The sequence below is a fragment of the Podarcis cretensis genome, assembly GCF_951804945.1.
Source record: "Podarcis cretensis genome assembly, chromosome: 8".
Classification (NCBI taxonomy): domain Eukaryota; kingdom Metazoa; phylum Chordata; class Lepidosauria; order Squamata; family Lacertidae; genus Podarcis; species Podarcis cretensis.
The window spans coordinates 91,369,010-91,391,607 of NC_137177.1; the positions used below are offsets into that span (position 1 = coordinate 91,369,010).

The 22,598-nt window shown below is 43.9% G+C and overlaps 1 long non-coding RNA gene across 1 annotated transcript; it reads right to left on the minus strand.

Moving 5' to 3' along the window:
- Window positions 1-1,254: 1,254 nt before the first annotated feature.
- Window positions 1,255-19,125, minus strand: LOC307223314. The gene is made up of 2 exons (XR_013842069.1): window positions 18,995-19,125; window positions 1,255-1,425 (listed from the first exon to the last, which is right to left on the minus strand). It is a non-coding gene; the product is annotated as an uncharacterized lncRNA (long non-coding RNA).
- Window positions 19,126-22,598: the final 3,473 nt, after the last annotated feature.

Genomic DNA, 22,598 nt, shown 5'->3' on the forward strand with positions numbered 1-22,598 from the left:
TACAGGAGTTTTTGGAAAGGGCTGTATATGTCATGCTCGCTGCTCTAATTGTTCAGTTTTGCTGCCTGCCAGCCACATGCGGGAGTGACAGGCGGCTACTTTCCTTTTTTTAAAAAAAAAAAGTGTTTGTTTGGATGGAGAAGAGTGCAGGAATTGCCTGTTGCTTGTGTTGCTGTCTGCCAGCCTTAAAGGGCTCAGGATCACGATACCAAGGACTGACTCTCTCCTACCGGTCAGGGGCTGGAGGAATGGTGGGGAACCCCCCTTCTCCTGAACGAACCTGAGAACAGGAGGGCAGTATAGATTTAGAACCGTGGTTTGCAGAAGGGCATAACCGAGAGGCTGCAGAGGGGAGAAGCTGGGAAATATTGGGAGAGGAAGAGCAGGAAGTAGCAGCAGCACCAGGGGAGAGACAGCTGACAGACTCCGTGTCCTTGGAAAGGATTCCTGGCCAGCCCCCCTTCCGGGGCCAGGTGGGCATCAAGGGTAGCAGAACAGAGAGCTCAGAGGCAGACAGCTCAGATACGCCGATGCAGGAGTGACGTAGAATAGGGGAGACCTGGAGGGGAGGGGACTTTACTCGGAGCAATGCCGTTATTTAGGGAAGACTGCATTCCTTTGTCACACTTTGTGAATTATTGAATAAATGGCTTGGTAAGAACTTTCATCCTTTCTCTGCCTCTTGGCTGCCACCGTGGGAGGGATCTGATCCCCCAAGCCTGACACTACCCGGGCCCTACAATCATCTTCATGTGCCTCCTTCCCAAGAGACCCAGTGGGTGGGAGAGGCACTTTCCTTTTTCTTTCCTTTTTCTCCTCCTGTTTTTAGTAGGTATTTTGTATTTTTATGCTCTCAACCGCCCTGAGATCTTTGGGTGGAGGGCAGTATAGAAATATAATAAAAATAAATGTTAAAAGGCGAGTCTCTAACCCTCCTAGGCAGAAGGTTATGAAGCACAATGTGCATTTTCTAAGCAACTTCTGTCAAATGAGCCAGCATGGCCACTCCTGTCTGTCAGGGGGTTCAGCCAAGTCAGAATTGTGAATGGTGAGTGACTTGTATCGGATGCAATAGAAAAAAAAGTCACAATAACTTTAAAATAAACAACTTATTTCAAATTAAGCAATAGTTAATAATCCATTAGTATCTAAATAGCTGCTGATAGCTGAGATAGGCATGTCTATCACTTTCATTATATGTACCAAATTTTGCAAGTAGTGATATCAAGCAAAGACAACAGATACACACCGAAATGCACATATGACTGATTTATTCAGATTCTCTTACATGGAAGGAATTTGGGTGGGATTTGTAAAGCTCAGAAACAGGGTTTGGAGGGATCATCCAGTTTATAGAACTCATATTCACATGTGTTTGGATTTACCACTGCTTTACATCCTAGAACATGAGCAGTCCCACCGTACCTAAAAAGAAGAAGAAGAAGAATGTGTAAACTAAGGTTTCCCTGAGCTTATGGAGATCTTGTGGAGGAGTGCTCCTTTCTCCTGCTCGCTTAGGACATGCCAAGAATGATTGGAACTGCCTGGCAGAAGAGCAGTTTTGCAAGATGTTTGCTCCATCCAGGGAAAACCAAGCCCTTGGAAAACATTTGCCCTGAGGCCAAATTCACCTGGGGAATCCAAGCTGAATGCACAAAGACATGCCATTGCATGTTGATGTATGATGACCCTCCCCCCAATATGTTTGCAGTGGTTGAGGGCAGCACCCATGCACAAAAAAGGGTGTAGCAAAATGTTGGTGCAAAACCAAGAGGCCAGCCAGGAGGGAGACAGAAGGAGACTAGGAAGGTGCAGGAAAGAGGAGGGGTCCTCTTCCACTGGGTGCATCGGGGTCCCTCTCCCCAGCACCAGCTCCTAGGTGGTCTCCGGATGAGAGGATCTGGGACTCAGGGAGATCCCAAAGTCCAAGCTTCAACACAGCGAACGCCTGGTCATCGGATGATTGGAAAGGCACTCTGGACATGCTCAATTTTATGCAACCTATCTTCAGTTGTAAAGATTAATTGTGACACCCGTCTTCAGCTCATTCTGTCCATGAATTTTAATTGAGCAGAAGGTCTTCCAGAGAGAACGGGGCAAAATAATTTGAAAGAGATTAATAGACCCAGTGCTATTCTGGTTATTTGGCCTACCTGGAACAGCATCCCATTCCCCTTTCACTACATCTGCATTCCATGCACTGCGCTGTATTCCACTTGGAGCCAAATGGATGCTTGCTGCCATCATAGGGATCGGTACACTCAGTGGGCAGCACTGGCTTACCTAGAGAGAGAAATTTAACATTAGCCCCTAAACAGCTCGTGCAGTAAGAAGCTGCTGCTCAGCACAATGCAGAGATTGCGCAAGAGAAGCACAGTGGCTGCAACTTGTCCACTTGTCCAGCTCCTCCTGTGCTTCTGACTGCAGCCTGATACTTGAAAATGTAATAGGTAAAGCGTTTCCTGACATGGAGAAGAGCAGTGGGAAGTTTGCCACCTTTATTCTTGCATGTCCTGGTTGCTGACCAGAAAGGTAGTGACCCTGGACGTCTGTCTTGCTTATACTGCGGCCATGCAGTCTCCTGCTTGCGTCTGCAGACGGTGGTTCCAAGCTTAAAACAGGGTGGGAGTGAATGGGGTGCCCTGTGGATGGGGAATCTGGCCGTTTCAATTTCTATCAGTTATTATTATTACTATATATATATATACCATCCTCAGGGCAGTTCACAACCTAAAAAACACAAAATACATAATAAAAGTAAGAGCTTAAGCAGGGACTCATCAATGAGAAGATGAGACTGGAGCAGCGTCAGGTCATTTTAGACTCTGAGCAGCGTCACAACATCCGGAGAAGTGTAGATTTTGAAGGTCGCTGCATTTTGGTCTGTGTTCTGGTTCTGCAAGAGCAGATTTGGTAGGTGTATGCTAAAAAATCTCTAGTCAGGAACACATTTCCCAAACATTAAATACTGATTTGGCTAAATGAATAGGCTGCTTGACAACATCATTTGTTGTTGCTGCTGCTGTTATTAACTTACCATCTTTAATCTCTGCTTTGGGCTCGCTTTTTTTTTTTTAATTTTTATAAATATCTTTATTAAGCAAGTTTTAAAAACCATATACAAAAACATAACAGAAATAATAACAAGCATATAAGAAGAGAGGAAACACAGATGAACGAGAAAGAAAAAAAGAAAAAAAGAAAAAAGAAAAAAAATAAAGAGTAAAAAATACAAAAGACTTACAAACTTACAAACCTACAAACAATAGACCTCCGTCCAACTCGGTTTAGGATTACCTTATCTTATACTCTTTCTGCAGTTATTAATACCATCATACTAAAACGTGGTAGGTATTAAGTACCGTCTGCTGTTAAATTATTAATTCCAAAATTAACCTCCATATAACTTATAAATTTATTCCAATCATTTTTTAATTTTATACTATTATGGTGCCTAATTCTTTGTGTCAATCTCGCTAATTCTATGTACTGATGCAGTCTCACTTGCCATTCTCTGATCGTAGGCATATCGGGGGATTTCCAATTTTGCGCTATTAAAATTCTAGCCGCCGCCGTGGCATACTGAAAAAAGGTTTGATCCACATTCTTTATCTCCTCACCAATCATACCTAAGAGAAACACCTCGGGTGTTTTAGGGAAGTTGTACTTCAATATTTTTTTCAATTCCTCATAGATTTGTCCCCAGAATTTTTTCACCCCGTCACAGGTCCACCAAATATGGAAAAAAGTCCCTACCTTTGCTTTGCACCTCCAGCATGCGATGTCTCCGGTTTTGTACATCTTCCCCAGTTTTGCCGGGGTCAGGTACCAACGGTACATCATTTTTTCTAGATTTTCTCGGAGTGCAGCACATGCCGTAAACTTCATACCCTTCTTCCAAAGTGTCTGCCATTTATTATATTCCACATTGTGACCAAGATCTCTATCCCATTTAACCATTACTCCTTTCACCTGTACATCTTTAGTATCCCAATCCAGTAATTGCTTGTACATTTTGGAAAGAATTTTATTATTACTTTCTAGTATTTCTACCTGGTATTTTGACTTTTTTTCGCTCATCCCTGATTTTTTATGTTCGCTCCAGAGAGCATTGATTTGGTGGAATTGTATCCATTCCTTAATCTTTTCCTTCATCTCATCATATGACCTAAGTTTCCATCCCTCTTCTGTTTTAACTAGGAGATCTTCATACGTCCACCTTTCACCTGTCATATTTAATTTTTTTATTTTGATAATATCGATAGGGGAGAGCCACCAGGGAGTGCCTTCTTCAATCAGATTTTTATTCCTATTCCACACTTCAAGTAGTGAACCTCTAATAACATGATTAGAAAAGCCTTTGTGGACCTTACCTTTCCCCTGCCACATGTAGGCGTGCCAACCAAACCTGATGTTAAAACCCTCTAGATCTAATAAATCAGTGTTTTTTAGGGTGGCCCAGTCCTTTATCCAACAAAGACAAACTGCCTCATAGTAGAGCCTTATATTCGGGACTGCAAAGCCCCCTCTCTCTCTTGAGTCTGTAAGGAGTTTGAATTTGACTCTAGCCCTTTTTCCTTGCCATATGAAATTAGCGAGGGTTTTTTGCCAGTTCTTAAAGCATGCGGTACCTTTAATTACAGGAATATTCTGGAATAAGAATAGCAGTCTCGGAAGGATACACATCTTTATCGCTGCCATCCTTCCTGTCCAAGTTAATTTCAACCTATTCCAGGTTTCCAGGTCTTTCTTAATTTCTTGCCACACCTTGTTGTAATTATCTTCCACTAAATTTATATTTTTCGGGGTTAACCAAATTCCCAGGTATTTTACCTTATTCACGACCTTAATGCCTATTTTTTGCTCCAGCTGAGTTTTCACATGGTCATCCACATTTTTTATTAAAATTTTAGTTTTTTTCCTATTTAATTTAAATCCGGACAATTTCCCGAATTCCTCTAAAAGATCTATTACACTGCTGGTGCTATCCACTGGATTTTCTAAAGATAAAACCAGATCGTCGGCATAAGCCTTTAATTTGTACTCCTTTTCTCCGATTCTTATCCCCTTTACCTTAGATGTTTCCCTGATTTTGTTTGCAATTACTTCCAACACCATGATAAATAACAAAGGTGACAATGGGCATCCCTGTCTTGTGCCTTTCATAATCATGAAGGATTTGGAGAGGTTGCTATTAATAATCAACCTGGCCCGTTGCCCTGAATATATAGCCTTTATTCCTTCCATATAAGGGCCCTCTATTCCTGCCGTTTTCATACATTGTAATAAAAATTCCCATGAAACGTTGTCGAATGCCTTTTCGGCGTCAATAAAAATCAGGGCCGCCGGGATGTCTATCCTCATGTCTAAATATTCGATGACGTTTAAAATGTGCCGGACGTTATCTTTCTGTTGCCTGCCAGGGAGGAATCCCGCTTGGTCTTTATGGATATATTTCTTTAAATGCTTCTTAAGTCTGTTTGCCAGAATATCTGCGAAGATCTTATAATCGCAATTAAGCAAAGAAATTGGTCTATAGTTTCTTATATCTGTTTTTTCAGTTTCCGTTTTTGGAATTAGGGTAATGTATGCCTCTTTCCACGATTCAGGGATCTTCCCTCCTTGTAAAATATTATTTATAACGTCCGCAAGCACCGGGGCTAGGTATTCCCCTAATGTTTTATAATATTTAGAGGACAGACCGTCCGGTCCGGGAGCTTTCCCAGGCTTCATTCTCTTAATAGCCTCCTTAATCTCCTCTACTGTAATCTTCTTATTTAATTGGGCACTATCCTCTTCTGTCAGATATTTCCTTCCACATTGATCCAGGTACTTCCCTATTTCCACACTGTCCTCCTCTCCTTTTTCATACAGCTTCTCAAAGAATTGGACAAACCTTTTTTCTATTTCATCTGGTTCTTCTATAATCTTATCCTCCATTATCAGTTTGTTAATTACTTTTTGTTTATTCCTTTTTCTTAACTGCCACGCAAGTAGCTTCCCCGTTTTGTTAGCCGACTCAAAATATTTTTGCTTCATAAACTTAATCCTCCATTCTACCTCTTGGTTTAATAAGGCTGAGTATTGTGACTGTAGCACTTTAGAAGTTTGGTTAGTCCTTTCATCCCCCGGGTTTATGGTCAGTTTCTTCTCACAATCTTTTAACTGGGTGAGGATATCCTCTTTCTTTTGTTCCCTTAATTTCCTTCTATAACTATTTTGTTGTATCAAGAGACCCCTTAGGGCTGCCTTACCGGCATCCCATACTATATCTATGGGGGTGTCCCTATTCAGGTTTAGATCAAAGTAATTTTTCAGGGTACTTTTAGCCTTTTCCGTCACCTCTTCGATTTCAAATAAGTATTCATTCATCCTCCACCTATATTGTCCCTTTACTTCATTTTTTATTTCCAAAATTAAAGGACAGTGGTCAGAGAGTGTCCTGGGTTGGATTTCACATCTCGCTACCCTAGGCACCAATCTCCTTGACACCCAAATCTGATCAATTCTGCCTCAACTCTGGTGGGGCTCCGAGAAATGAGTGAACTGTTTTGTAAGAGGGTTTTTATGCCTCCAAATATCAATTAAATCTAAATTCTCCTCGAGGTTATTAAATGATTTCGGCAATTTCCCCTGATTAGATTTCCCCTTCTTTACACTTCTATCCAAATCGGGTACTGGGACACCATTCATATCTCCGAGCAAAATTAGTTTATGGTCTTCCAGCTCTAGCAAGATTTGTTCTAATTTTTCAAAGAATTCGGCTCTATTTGCATTTGGGGCATATACCGTCACTACATTAATTTTCCCCCCCCGATAGTTTAATTGAATTCCCAGTATTCTTCCTTCTTTATCCTTGCAAATTAACACAGGGTCCCATTTATCTTTAACATAAACCACTACTCCTTTTTTCTTATTTACCTCCGAATTAATAAATTCTACCCCCAGTTTTTTATTTACTAAAATATGCTTATGTTTCTTAGCTATATGGGTTTCTTGAAAGCAAATCGCATCATAGTTCTTACTTTTCAAGGCCTTCTCAATTTTATTCCTTTTAACTTTTTCATTCAGCCCATTCACATTCCAGGACAAAAATTTTAATGTGGAGGTTATTATTTAACTTTAACCGTTACTGTCTCTCTATCCGCAGTCACAAACTATAAACTGGAGCCCTTGTTTTCTGGGAGTTCCTCCTCCTCTGCCGCCTCTTCTCCCACTACGGCTTCATCTTCTTCATCTCCTACATCCTCTACCCTTTCATCCTTCTCTTGCCCACTCTCCTTCCCATTCCCTCTCTCCCCCACCTCATTTTCCTCTCTGACTCTTGATCTACTTTCTGCCTTTCCAAGTTCTCTTTCGTATCTTCTCATAAACTTTTCTGCCTCCTGTGTGTCCATCAATTTAAATTTTTTGTCTTTATAGAAGAAGGTGAGCCCTTCCGGAAACTCCCATCTAAATCGTATACCGTTTCTCTTCAAAGCGGCTACCACTTGTCTGTACCCATCTCTTTTGCGTAGCAATCTTACTGGTATTTCTTTGTAAATAATGATAGGCCTACCATCGATTCTTAATTTATTATGGTAGCTCGTTTTTAAGATTAGGTTTTTCATTTCCATTGAGTTAAAAATCACTAAGCAGTCCCCCAGAAATTTATTAACTTTTAAATGTTGTGGTCGCGTCATTCTAAATACATTTTCTATAGCCAGAGCCATCTCTTCTTCTTTTAAACCCAACCACTTAGAGAGTTCCTTGATCATTTTCCTTTTTATATCCTCATTCCTTTCTTCCCCTACTCCTCTAAATTTCAGGTGTAGCTGTTTTTGCCATCTTTAATCTCTGCTTTGGGCTCGCTAAACATGCAGGATCCCTGACACAAGGCAAGTGTCAAAGACAAGGCAGTCAGGCTCAAGAGGATTTTCTGCAAAAGAGACACATACATGCACAAATCATTCAAGATGGTGTTATCATATTTATAGCCTCTCTTGCTGTTAAAAAATGCATTGTATGTGACTAAATTTTAGTCAGAGCAGAGCCAATGAAATTAATGTGCCTAAGTTAGTCTAAAGCACAGAGCCTAGGGCTTGCCGATCAAAGGGTTGGCGGTTTGAATCCCCGCGACGGGGTGAGCTCCCGTTGCTCGGTCCCTGCTCCTGCCAACCTAGCAGTTCGAAAGCACGTCAAAGTGCAAGAAGATAAATAGGTACCGCTCTGGCGGGAAGGTAAACGGCATTTCTGTGCGCTGCTCTGGTTCGCCAGAAGTGGCTTAGTCATGCTGGCCACATGACCCGGATGCTGTACGCCAGCTCCATTGGTCAATAAAGCGAGATGAGCACCCCAGAGTCGGTCACGACTAGACCTAATGGTCAGGGGTCCCTTTACCCTTTTAGTTAGTCTTGTCCATCAATTTCTATGGATCTACTCTGGGTATGATTCGCACTGGATTCAACCCAAGGCCTTTGAAAACTTCCCTCTACATTAAGCTTATACACTTCAGTAGTTGAGTTGGGTCATTTTATACTTAGTGGGATTTTTTATAAAGTAAACTGCCCTCCCCCACAAATCCCATTGCATTCAATACCTCAGAAACATCGATTTTGTTTATATATCTGTTCTCAAAGTCCATCAGTTTTGGATTCTGAGCCACAGCAAAGAGAGGAGCGTTCAGAGATAAATGATTATTTACATTAAAGCACAGGGTGATGCTCAGGTTGGCCAAGAAAATGCCTTTGGCCAATTCCCCCGGCCAATTTCCTGACAAATGCGGGAAAGAAAACAGTCAGAGGGAAGCTCAGGCTATGTGGTTTGTACCCTGGAGTTGTTGCTGTGAGAGTTCCAACTGTAGGTCATTGTAATGAGTCCTAAGTCATTAACCTGAGCAGCAGGGTTGCGCTGGAATTTATATAAAAAATGTTTCACTACCGCAGCTAAAGATAACTAAATAATGTTGTGAGCACTGGTCTGAATGGGGGTCTGGATAGAGAGAAGGCATAACCTCCAAATGCTCTGATTTTCCAGGGACAGTTCCAGAATTACAAAAGCCATCCCGGCTTTGGATTTGATCCCCAAATGTGAGCTCTAAAGCTATAAAGCAGGGGTCAGCAACCTTTTTCAGCCGTGGGCCGGTCCACCGTCCCTCAGACCTTCTGGTGGGCCAGACTATATTTTGGAAGAAAATATGAACAAATTCCTATGCCCCTCAAATAACCCAGAGTTGCATTTTAAATAAAAGGAAACATTCTACTCATGTAAATACACACTGATTCCCAGACCGTCCGCGGGTCGGATTGAGAAGGCCATTGGGCCGCATCCAGTCTTAGGTTGCCTACCTCTGCTATAAAGCACAGACTGTGCCTGGAAAAACAGAGGAAAAGTAAGGGTGGAAAAGACTTAGATGAGCCTGGAGTCTAAGAAAGCCTCAGCAACTAAGATACTCAATCCTCATAATTCTGAATGCCTTTGCGCACCCCCTCTCCACACCTCAAATCCCCCCTTCCACCATTTAAACCTAATCTAGATTAAAGAAAAAAATGTGTACCAACCGTCCCCAAAGCATTCCACTTACCATCTTGGTTTTTCAATGAGTTGCTGGCCAACTCTTATTGGGGTTGGAGGAAAGGGCTCTGGTGTCCCTCAGGTAAGTCTGTGGAGAATCCCATACCCGCTTTTATAGAAATGGGAAGGAGGAGGGGCAAAATTAGAAGGATGGAGGTCCTAACGGGGGAAGGAAATGCTTGCCAGGAAGGAAACATTTGCTTCTGATGACATAAATGTTTCCAAGAACAGCCTGGAGAGTTCTACGTCTTCCGGAGATATTCCTTGATAGGTTCAGACCAGAACCAGAACCCAGAACATGTTATTAGACCAGGATAGTGTTGAGTTCTGCAAGAGCTGTGGCTCTAGATATTTGTCTTTACAGCCTCACCTCAAGAAGGATACTGTCCAAAAAGGCCAGCAAAATGAACAAGGGGGTGGAGCAAAGTGGAGAAAGTAAAGTTTTTATCTCTCATAACACAAATACTTGTGGACATCTCCTGCGTGGCCAGGAGAGAGTTGGCCAGGTAAGGGGAGGAACTGACCAGCCCACCCAACAGTGGGCAGAACTTGCCTGGGAGTTCTCCAGAGCTTCTCCCACCCTACCCACCCTCAGTTAAGCCTTCTTTTGCAGGTTAACCTCTTGTCCATAGGTACGCAGGCGCTGCTACATTATGGTCGCTGTTGAAGGGCTGGAAAGGAATTTTCCTGCATTGGCAGATTTTGCCTTCCCCGTAGCAAAACGTCACAACTTTGGCGGTTTCAGGCCTTGGGAGGAATCCTTTAGTCTGTCTTCCCTAAATGGGGGGGGGGGGCGAAGCACTGGCCCCTCCCCCACGGTGCCGATCCCAGGGTTCCCCGTTAAAGGGGTTGTTTTGAGGGGAGTCATTGGTCATACACTGTTAGGTTGTCATTGCTCTCCTCCTGCAACGGTGGCGAAATGGGGGGCGGACTGTGTGCTTGAACAGACCTCTCCAGAGCCAGCCCAATCCCCATATATTCTGGATAACCCTGATGTTCCCCAGATCCCTGGCCGGGGACTGGGAGGGATAAAAGCCCAATGCCTAAGCCAAGGTCTCCCTACAGCTGAAGTTTTAATAAACTTGCCTGGGAAGAGGGATTGATTGTTAAACTACTCTCGCTGAGAGGAATTGACACTACTTGTAAAAAGGTAAAGCACCCCTGACAGTTAAGTGCAGTCGCAAACGACTCTGGATTTGCTGACCGAAGGAGCTGACGTTTGTCTGCAAACAGTTTTTCCGGGTCATGTGGCCAGCATTGTAGCACCCTGCTTGTGGTTAACGCTTAGCTGGAATGAAATATTCAACGCAGCAATAGAGAAATTAAAATAGTAATTTATTTGTCAGACAAATAAATATGAGGCACAGTGGTATATGGTTACCAAGCTCTGGCCTGGCCTCTTGCCATTCTGGCCAGCACTTATATTTCCTTAATCCAGCCCCCTTGCTCCTCCTGTGGCTGCCTCTGTCCAATCAGCCTGGTTAAAATTCCTATTGGCTGTTTGCTAGAACCAATCACAAAAGATACACCCATTTCCTCTTGCCCTTTTATGGGAATCAAAAAGCTATATATTCTTCTATCTATAAATGACAAATAAGTAGTAATATATCTTACATGTGTCTCAACAAGGAATCTTAATTACCAGCTCACCTCTTGCCCTCCTTGCCCTATTGCCTTCCAAAACAGATAATTAATCTTGAATTTTTATCTTATGCATATGTCAAGGATTGAGTTCACATCAACATTGAGAGATCTCCTTCATTTGAAGGTTTCTAAACAAAAGGCCTGACAACCATATATCAGGAGTGCTCGATTGGCGTCTTCTGTCTGGCAAGGGGCTTGGCTGGTGGCTGACTTAATTTCAGGATAGTTACAACTCTTACAACTATATGAAATAAGAATCTAGCATTTCTTAAATCCTTTGCATAATTATATTTAAACTAATATATTTAATACATAAACAACCTTTTAAAAGGAAAAGAAATCTTAAAAGGATCTTAGTTTAAGAAAGAAACAGCTTTAGAAAAGTCTTCCCAAAATATTCTCTTTCTGCCAGCTAGATGCTTTTTCACTGCTCTTGACCTTCTTAACCTTAGGAAGAAGATATGGCTCATTTTACTATTTATCCACCCTTAATTTGTAGGGTCAGTGTAACCTTGGCTGTCAGCCTGTAATTCCCTTTTTACGACTTTGAGAATTGTTTTCTGCTATAAATCAGGGGGCCCCCTTGTCTAGGAGTAAAACATCTTGTCAAGGTTTTTAGGCAACTGGTCTTTTGCCTGGCATAAAACATTTTAAGCTCATTTTTAAAATACAAGCCCTGATTAAACATATAAGCTTTAATAAAAATGCAAGCTTATGATTAGATGCCTCAGCATGACTAAGCCACTTCCGGCGAAACCAGAGCAGCGCATGGAAACGCCGTTTACCTTCCCACTGGAATGATACCTATTTATCTACTTGCACATTGACGTGCTTTCAAACTGCTAGGTGGGCAGGAGCTGGCACCAAGCAACAGGAGCTCATCCCATTGCGGGGATTTGAACCTCTGACCTTCCGATCAGCAAGCCCAAGACTCACTGGTTTACACCACAGCGCTACCCACGTACATCTCCCAAAATATTGCTGAGGAATTCACTTCCCTGGGGCTCCAGGGAGGTCGCGTTTTCTGTCTCAGCGCAGCCGTAGTCTGGTCCTGCGGGTCCATGTTTCCCTCCCTGTGTGGCCGTTGGCGCCTCTCCCTTCTTGCTAAAAAGCCCCTGACAGCAAGGTTGCTAAAGATGCCTTATGACTGAAGCATGAACAAACACAAATTTCTTCAGAAACAGATTACCTGGGAAGGTGGGACTGGCCTTCTTTGGAAGTTTTAGAACCGAGACAAGCTGGCCTGGGATTCTTTAGCTGTGCCCTCCAGAGTGGGAGAGGCAGATGCTTTCAGGACCAGTTTCTCTCTCTCTCTCTCTCACACACACACAGTTAAAGAGGCCTATGTATGTAACTACAGCGGCAAGGATTCTCTACGTTTAGAAATGGAAGGATAAGAGGACACCCTCAAAGGAAGAATGGCTGATGGAAATCCTGGAATATGCAGAGAGGGCAAACCCGAGGCAATGATTAGAGACACAAATTGAGAATCTTTTAAGGAGGACTGTTTAAAGCAGGCATGGCCACACTTGGCCCTCCAGATGTTTTGGGACTACAGTTCCCACCATCCCTGACCACTGGTCCTGTTAGCTAGGGGTGGTGGGCGTTGTAGTCCCAAGACATCTGGAGGGCCAAGTTTGGCCATGCCTGGCTTAAAGGGAATGGCCATACCCAGGGCCATCTTTACCGGGAGGGGGGGGGGCAAGGGTGCAGAGCACCGGGCGCCGAATTCTGGGGGGGCACCAGGCGCCCACCGATGAAGCCACCTAAGTGCATTGTATTGAGCTGCAATGTGGCAACGGGGTCAGCGACACTTTTGACACGACTTGCGCCGCATGCCTTCCGCTCACCAAAGCCGGGAGCAGGAGGAGTCACAGGAAAGAGGGAGAGACAGAAAGAGAATGCGCCTATCTAGTGACGGGAGTGTGCGCAGGCTCTGAAACCTTCCCAAGAAGAACTCGTATATGTGTGCTCACAAGGGCTGGGCAGATCTTTGCACCCCAGTGGCGCATATGCTAAAGACGGCCTTAAATAGACTGTAGTCTATTTAAGAAGTTATTTCCCATACGAGAAGACCATAGTGGGGATTGAAGTGTAAGAAAATAGCAGAACATATTAAGAAACATGCTAAAGAGGATGAAATTGGATAATTGGGTGATAAGCATCAATGTTGGGTGAGCGGGAAGTCACTACTTTTGTTGAACTGGAAAATAACAAAATGTAGGAAAACAAATTTATATAGCAAGATAGTCGCCTTTGACTGGACTTAATTGTCCAGAGGTCCTTTACGTGTGTCTGTGTGTGTGTGTGTGTGTGTGTGTGTGTGTGTGTAGAATCATAGAATCCTAGAGTTGGAAGGGACCACAAGGGCCATCGAGTCCAACCCCCTGCCAAGCAGGAAACACCATCAGAGCACTCCTGACATATGGTTGTCAAGCCTCTGCTTAAAGACCTCCAAAGAAGAAGACTAAACCACACTCCTTGGCAGCAAATTCCACTGTCAAACAGCTCTTACTGTCAGGAAGTTCTTCCTAATGTTTAGGTGGAATCTTCTTTCTTGTAGTTTGGAACCATTGTTCCGTGTCCGCTTCTCTGGAGCAGCAGAAAACAACCTTTCTCCCTCCTCTATGTGACATCCTTTTATATGTTTGAACATGGCTATCATATCACCCCTTAACCTCCTCTTCTCCAGGCTAAACATGCCCAGCTCCCTTAGCCGTTCCTCATAAGACATCGTTTCCAGGCCTTTGACTATTTTGGTTGCCCTCCTCTGGACATGTTCCAGTTTGTCAGTGTCCTTCTTGAACTGTGGTGCCCAGAACTGGACACAGTACTCCAGGTGAGGTCTGACCAGAGCAGAATACAGTGGCACTATTACTTCCCTTGATCTAGATGCTATACTCCTATTGATGCAGCCCAGAATTGCATTGGCTTTTGTGTGTGTGTGTTTGTGTGTGTGTGTGTGTGTGTGTGTTCAAAGCGTCAAATCATCCTTTGCTCATATTAATAGGCTCCTTGACAATGTTGCCATTTTTTATCTCTGCTTTGAAGGGGCCAAGGAAGCAAAACCCATGGAGCAAAACAATCAGTGGTAGGATGACTTTCTGAAAGAGGCAAAAGAGAAGGTAAATCAGCAGATGACTATAACAATTCTGGGTCTATCAAGATCTTGAGATCATTTGCTTGCTCATTCAGCTGTGTTTTTAAATTAAGCCATAAGATTAAGCTGATTGCCATTTTAATGAACTGTGTCAGAAACGAAACCGGCTTCTTTATCTGCTTTTGTAATCAGGGAAACTGATGGGAGTTGCAGTCCAGTGACATCTGGAGGAGGAACTTCAGCTCATTTGAGATGCACAAAAAGGCTTCGCACTCAATGGCAGGGGCAGACTTTAGGAATATGGCGCCCTAAGCGAGGACAAAATTTGGCGCCCCAAAGATTCATTTGGCACCCTTCTGCCTCCCGCCTTCCATTCAGCGCATGCGCTCAAGTGCATTATGTCATAGTTGTGGTGACTCAATAACCCAGGGTTTAACTTTGAGTAGGTACCCGTAGAAGTATAGGTTTTATTATTAATACCTGGATGGGGGAACTGCCTACACCACCCTCATTCTGGCACTGTCTATGAGCTACCCAAGAAACAAGAGTTGAGCTAAACTGTGGTTGTGTCTTTTTTTCAGTGTCAAAAGCAGTTTGGGATAATTGGCTAGAGCAGAGGTTTTCAGCCTTTTTGAGTCCACAGCTCCCTTGACCAACTACATTCTTTCTGCAGACTCCTGTGGGGCTCAGGAGCCCAGTTATGTCACCTCTTGCCTGCAGAGCCGGCAGCCCCTCACCCCTCCCTTGTGGAGGGTTCCCTCAGCCTCCTCTTCTCCCCTCTCCTTGGGAGTCCTCTGGGCAGTCACTGCTGCCACTCCAGGTCCCTGAACTGCCCCCCCCCCCCCGGACCCAGAGAGAGGTGCCTTTTAAAAGGTGAGTCTCTAACCCTCCTAGGCAGAAGGTTATGAAGCACAATGTGCATTTTCTAAGCAACTTCTGTCAAATGAGCCAGCATGGCCACGCCTGTCTGTCAGGAGTTTCAGCCAAGTCAGAATTGTGATTGGTGAGTTCTTTGGACACCAAGGAATAGGAGCCCCCAACATCCTAGCAGGGCCCAATTTCTAATGGTGCAGTTAGAGTAATTGCACCTGAACCTATGCTAGCCTGGGCCTGTATGATGAGCTTTCTTTTTAATAAAAGAAACAAATTATTTTGACAAATAATGTGCAGGCAACCGTCTAAGATGAGGGCTGACAGCCCAACGCAAAGAGAGGGGGGAGTCTCATGCTTCTTCTGGTTCTGCAGCACAGAGAACCCACTTCCAGCTACAACTGGCTCTTCTGTTCCTTCCTCCACTCCTTTCTGGAGGGAAGCCCTTGCCTTGGCAGATGCTGTGGGACTAAAACAGAGAGGGACTTTGGGGGTGCTGTTAGGGGTACGGGAAGTGCTGTTCACCACCTCTGCTTTGGCTGCCTTTGAAAAAGCATGAGGGCTCAAAAGTGTCACACCCGCCAACCTTCCCTTTACTTTGCCACCCATGGAAGGGCTTATGGAAAATGTGGAGGGAAACATTTTATTGTCTGCGGGGGGGGGGGGGATCCTTTTGAAAAGGACGGAGCAGACATGTCAGGGTCTGATTCCCCCCTCCTTCCTTTTCCAGGAGAAGCAAGGAGAGGAGATGGCAATGCCTTTTTTTGTTTCTGCTGCCTGCTGCACAGCAGAGGTTGTTGCAAAGCTGTTGCAGGAGGCCACCTAGTTCAGAGGCCTCATCAGCCCCATGCAGTGCGGGATTTATGTATAGGCTAAGTAGACTGAAGCCTAGGGCCTCTAAATCTAGGGCACCTCGCCAGCCTGCCATCTCCCCAGTGCCGCAGTCTCCCCTCTCCCAAAATTGCAAACCCAAGACTTCATGCGAGAGCAGGGCAACTCCGGCCCAGCAACTATGAGACTCGGGGCTAGCCAGTGGGGCCCAGTTAGAAGCAGTGGGGCGGGCCCAACTTGAGTTTTGTTTTGTTTTTGTTTTTGGGTAGGGCCCCAGTTCACAGCCAAATTCTGCAAAATCTTTTGGATATAAATAAAATCCATCTAGATTGCCCTGGTGCGGGAGCACCCTTAGGAGCAGCCCGTGGGACCCAATTTAGCCAAATTGCTCCAATTGCTTTAAGGTTACCTCTGATGAGACTGTGCAGGGGTTGGATTGACAAGCCCTGCACCTTCTAGGTCCCTGGTGTCACTATTCAGAGTACAGACTCAAGGCACTTACTGGAAATCAGTTTTGTCACCTCCCCTCCAAAAAAAACCTGGGATGATGACCCTGTTAGAATTCCTGATCTATGATTGCAGTCATAGGATTGTTGTCTCCCACATGACGGTATATGTTTTGACTCCACAGAGTGGGAACTGATGGAGACAGGATGTTTGTGTTACTGTGTTCCGTGAAGTGGGACTATTGTCCTTTGTTCTTTTTCTCTTTGCTGTTTGATGCTAGAGAGAGAGGGAGCCATGTTGTAGTGCTCTGTGTGTGTTTATATGTAAATAAAGTAGCCAACATGCTGAGTTGCTGAGGTCTGTCACGCAATGCTGTGCAAACTCTGCGGATCCCTAAGTGTGCCGGTATCAGTTGGCATTGGTCGCTGTGATGTTCGGGCTGAAGAAAGCTTATGAAGTGCCTGAATGATCCTGATCAAATTTGCAGATGACACCAAACTGGGAGGGGTGGCTAACACCCCAGAGGACAGGATCACACTTCAAAACAACCTTGACAGATTAGAGAACTGGGCCAAAACAAACAAGATGAATTTTAACAGGGAGAAATGTAAAGTATTGCACTTGGGCAAAAAAAAAATGAGAGGCACAAATACAAGATGGGTGACACCTGGCTTGAGAGCAGTACATGTGAAAAGGATCTAGGAGTCTTGGTTGACCACAAACTTGACATGAGCCAACAGTGTGACGCGGCAGCTAAAAAAGTTTAGACTCACCCCCCCCCCATGTTGACATAATCATTTTTGTTTAAGTGAAGGAATAGGGCCACAAATAACTATAAATCCACACCTGCACTTACCTAGGAGTTAAAAAGTAAAGGTAAAGGTACCCCTGACAGTTATGTCCAGTTGCGGACGACTCTGGGGTTGCGGTGCTCATCTCGCTCTATAGGCCAAGGGAGCCGGCGTTTGTCCACAGACAGCTTCCGGGTCATGTGGCCAGCATGACTAAGCCGCTTCTGGCGAAACCAGAGCAGCGCACGGAAACACCGTTTACCTTCCCGCCAGAGTGGTTCCTATTTATCTACTTGCACTTTGATGTGCTTTCGAACTGCTAGGTTGGCAGGAGCTGGGACCGAGCAACGGGAGCTCATCCCGTCGTGGGGATTCGAACCGCCGACCTTCTGATCGGCAAGCCCTAGGCTATGTTTTTTAGACCACAGTGCCACCCGCGTCCCACCTGGGAGTTAGCACAACTGAATTCAATGGGACTTACTTCTGAGTATACTTAATGAGGATGGTAGCCACAGATAAAAACATAGTAAAATGTCAAATATTAATAATTTAATAATTTGAACCAATACAAAAAGTCACAGTAACTTTAAAATAAACAACTTATATCAAATTGAGCAATATTTAATAATCCATTAGAATCTAAAAACTGCTGATAGCTGAGATAGGCATGTCCATCACTTTCATTATGATATGTACCAAATTCTGCAAGTAGTGATATCAAGCAAAGACAACAGATACACACCGAAATGCACATATGACTGATTTATTCAGATTCTCTTACATGAAAGGAATTTGGGTGGGATTTGTAAAGCTCAGGGACAGGGTTTGGAGGGATCGTCCAGTTTATAGAACTCATATTCACATGTTTTTGGATTTACCACTCCTTTACATCCCTGACGTTCGGCAATACCACCGTACCTAAAAAGAAGAAGAAGAAGAATGTGTAAACTAAGGCTTCCCTGAGCTTATGGAGATCTTGTGGAGGAGTGCTCCTTTCTCCTGCTCACTTAGGACATGCCAAGAATGATTGGAACTGCCTGGCAGAAAAGCAGTTTTGCAAGATGTTTGCTCCATCCAGGGAAAACCAAGCCCTTGGAAAACATTTGCCCTGAGGCCAAATTCACCTGGCAAATCGAAGCTGAATGTTTTGTACAATATGCCATTCCATGTTGCTGTACGATGATTCTTCCCCACCCCCCACTATGTTTGCAGTGGTTGAGGGCAGCATCCATGCACAAAAAAGAGTGTAGCAAAATGTTGGTGCAAAACCAAGAGGCCAGCCAGGAGGGAGACAGAAGGAGACAGGAAGGTGCAGGAAAGAGGAGGGGTCCTCTTTCACTGGGTGCATCGGGGTCCCTCTCCCCAGCACCAACTCCTTGGTGATCTCCGGATGAGAGGATCTGGGACTCTGGGAGATCCCAAAGTCCAAGCTTCCACACAGCGAATGCCTGGTCTTCGGATGATTGGAAAGGCACTCTGGACATGCTCAGTGCTTGTTACCAGATCGAATTTCATGACTCTGCTTTCTATTAAATCTATAAATATCTTAATTAATCAATCAATTCACTGTTTGGTTCAAGGAAATGTAGGCAACTATTTTATGCAACCTATCTTCAAAGGTATCGATTTATTGGGACACCCGTCTTCAGCTAATTCCGTCCATGAATGTTTATTGAGCAGAAGATCTTCCAAAGAGAACGGGGCAAAATAACTTGAAAGAGATTAATAGATCCAGTGCCATTCTGGGTATTTGGCCTACCTGGAACAGCATCCCATTCCCCTTTCACTACATGTGCATTCCAGGCAATGTGCTGTATTCCACTTGGAGCCGAATGGGTGCTTGCTCCCATCATAGAGATCGGTACACTCAGTGGGCAGCACCGGCTGACCTAGGGAGAGAAATCCTATACATTTAACATCAATCCAATCAGAAGCTGCTGCTCAGCACAATGCAAAGACTGCGCAAGAGAAGCCCAGTGGCTGCAACTTGTCCACTTGTCCAGCTCCTCCTGTGCTTCTGACTGCAGCCTGATACATGAAAATGTAATAGGTAAAGCAAACCCCCCCCCCCGCAAAATACACAATAAAAGTAACCGCTTAAGCAGGGACTCATCAATGAGAAGATGAGACGGGAGCAGCGTCAGGTCATTTTAGACTCTGAGGAGCATCACAACATCCAGAGAACTGTAGATTTTGAAGGTCGCTGCATTTTGGTCTGTGTTCTGGTTCTGCAAGAGCAGATTTGGTAGGTGTATGCTAAAAAATCTCTAGTCAGGAACACATTTCCCAAACATTAAATACTGATTTGGCCATAAATAGGTTGCTTATCAACATTACATTGCTGTTTACTTACCATCTTTAATCTCTACTTCGTGCTGGCTAAACATGCAGGATCCCTGACACAAGGCAAGTGTCAAAGACAAGGCAGTCAGGCTCAAGAGGATTTTCTGCAAAAGAGACACACAAATCATTCAAGAGGATGTTATCAAATATTTATATTTAGAGCTTCTTTTTCTGTTTAAAATGGATTGTATCAGACTAAATCTGAGTCAGTGCAGAGCTACTGAAATTAATGTGCCCTTTACCTTTACCTTTAAGATACCTGAAGAAGTGTGCATGCACACAAAAGCTTATACCTAAAACTACTCAGTTGGTCTCTAAGGTGCTACATTATAATTTTTAAATTCTTTTGGAAGGATTCTTTTAAAGACTTTCTTAGATCGTATAACTTTTTTGAAGACTTGATTCTTTTAAGGGAATTTTTAGGTTTTTAAGAAGAGTCTTTTTAACTATCTTTTTAAAGAATTGTTTTAATTTGTTTTGAATATAGTTTACTTTGCTCTGTCCCTTTTCCTGGTCCCTAGAGAAAGCTGCAGTGGCTGCTAATGGGTAAAGAAGGAGAAAGAGGTGCATTCTAGATGGATCAGGTGTCAGAGAAGGCAAGGAACTTTTCAAAAACCTCATCCTTGTAATTTTGACTGCTCTTTGCATAAATCTGCCTCTCTAGTAAATCCTTTCACACCTTTTCATCCAATCCACATCAGAGCAACAGTGGGACAAAGAAATAGAGTGTGACTTACCATCCTGGTTTCTCTGTCCTCAGCTGGTGGGAAACTCTTCTGGGTGGGAAATGACACCTACAGCTGTGTTCCCTTCCAATGCCTGGAGTGGACTCACACCCCCAAATTTATGCAGACATGAGAGAAGGGAAACATGGAAACGCCTCCCTTGCATGGCTGTTTGGGTAAACTAATGTGCCAAAGCAAACACACCTTTTTTTTAAGAGCACTGGAAGAAAATGTTGGCACCTGACTCACTTGAAGTTTGTTTTCTGGAGAAATATCTGCATAAATGGGAGGCTTTGAGTTCCTTCACAAATACTTGAGAAGAACATACCCAGGCAAGGTGTGGATTGTAAATAATCCAGGGAATGTGGTGGTGGTGAGCTGGTCAGGCATGATAAAGCCAGATGGGACAAGGGAGGCAGGCTTAGAGATTGGACTGGCCTCACTGATGAGTGACTCAGAATATAATTTCTCCCATCTGTGAAATTTAGTAATTTAGTAATTTCTGGATTGAGTTGTGGTGAATGTGTCCAAATGTGTCACATTGTAATGGCAATGGGAGGAACAGGAAGCATATTATCCCTCTATGTTCTTGACAGGGTGCCGCTCAGCTGAATGCAACTGCCAAGTGGTTGTGTCCAGATTGGAATATTGCTCATTGGCTTTATTGAAAAGTGACAAACCAAAAATATGACTTTGAGTCATGTGATCACAGCAGGGGCGAACCTTGATATTTTGCCAGCTTATGCAGGACCATTTGTCACCCTCCACCCACCAGCCCTTGCAGCTTTGAGAAGGAGGTGGGAGGACTCTAGGACCCTGTCAGAGGCCTCACGCTGAAGCCGGGCAAGCGTTTGCCATCTTACTGGGCTTTGAGAAGGCACGCTCCTCGCCTGTGCGCCTGGTGCAACCCCACCACTCGCACTGCCCTAAATCCACCTTTGCTCACAGAGTTTTAGATTGATTAACAATAAAGGTGCTAACAAAAGATCTGTGGACATGTGACCTATGATTTGAGGGTGGTTTTGAGGAGATCCTGTGGGAAATTTAGCCTCATATAACCCACATGCTTAGCTCTAGTTAATGCATGAAAGGGTTAAAAGCATAGAGTAAGCTGTTTTGCCAGAGCTAGGTCATACCCCCTCTCACTGATTGGTGAAGGGTCAACAAATTCTTGCTGTCCACTTTCTTCCACCATGTGAATCCAACCAGAGAAGACATTGAGCTAATTGCTCCAAGCCCAGACCACGTGCTTAGAAACCCTTTTCCAAGTTCTGTAATTATGTTTTTCTACAAGTGTTTTTCTTGCTGCTGTATGGAAAAGCACATAAATCTGACTTTTAACAAGTTTGAGATTAAATGTACTGTATACTTATCATTAAATTGTGGGAGGGCTGTTATGGGCTTGTTTTGTTCTTGTTCTTCTTTTTATTATGTCTTTTTATTTTGTATTTCTATGCTGTGAACTGCCCTGAGATCTAAATAAATAGAAATAAAATCAACTTTGTGGTCTTTTCTATGCTAAAGGGGAAGCTTTGAAAGTGAATTAGAAATGGGATATTCTAAAGGTCTAACAGCCTCTATTTCCATGCTTTACTAAGTTGCATGTTTTGTGATTTAAACCACTGCTGGGGCTCTCTTATCAGAGAATGTTTGCCGCACATCTGGATCTAGGCATCCAGGGGGTTCTTCTTTAAGCCAATCATAACCAACAGATCACTTGTAAAAAAATGTGGATCCATAGAAATCCATGACTTTTGTCTATGTTTTTCTACCATTGCAACACTGGAAACTTACCCAATCCTTGATTTTTACAGTTCAGCCATTGGAAACAGATGGTGATGTTTGATTTGACTGGGGTGGGGGTGGGGTGGAGAGGAATGAACAAAACACGCAGTTTCAGGAGGATCAAGTCAAATCTTTTCAAATCAGATTGATTTGATTCAAGAGGATCCATTTTACTGAATGCAAATGTATGGCTTCTTGCTCCCCCCCTTTCTCTTTCCTCATTCCCTCTCTTGCCTGAACCTCATGGCTCCCCACCCCTCTGCCCCAAGACCCTGCAGCTTCCTATCCAGAGTTTCATGGTCGCTTGCTGTTTGTTGAAAGCTGTGTCTGACTGGATCGTTTGTACCCACAGGAATCAGAAGGAAGGGGTTTTGGTCAGAAGGTTTGTTAAGGCTTGGCAACTTCTCTGTCACATCTTGAATCTCAGCACCTGGAAGACAGCACTGGGACAACCTGTTACCTCCACACACAGCTGCCTCTGTTCCCCTCAGTAGGGAGTCACCTATCACC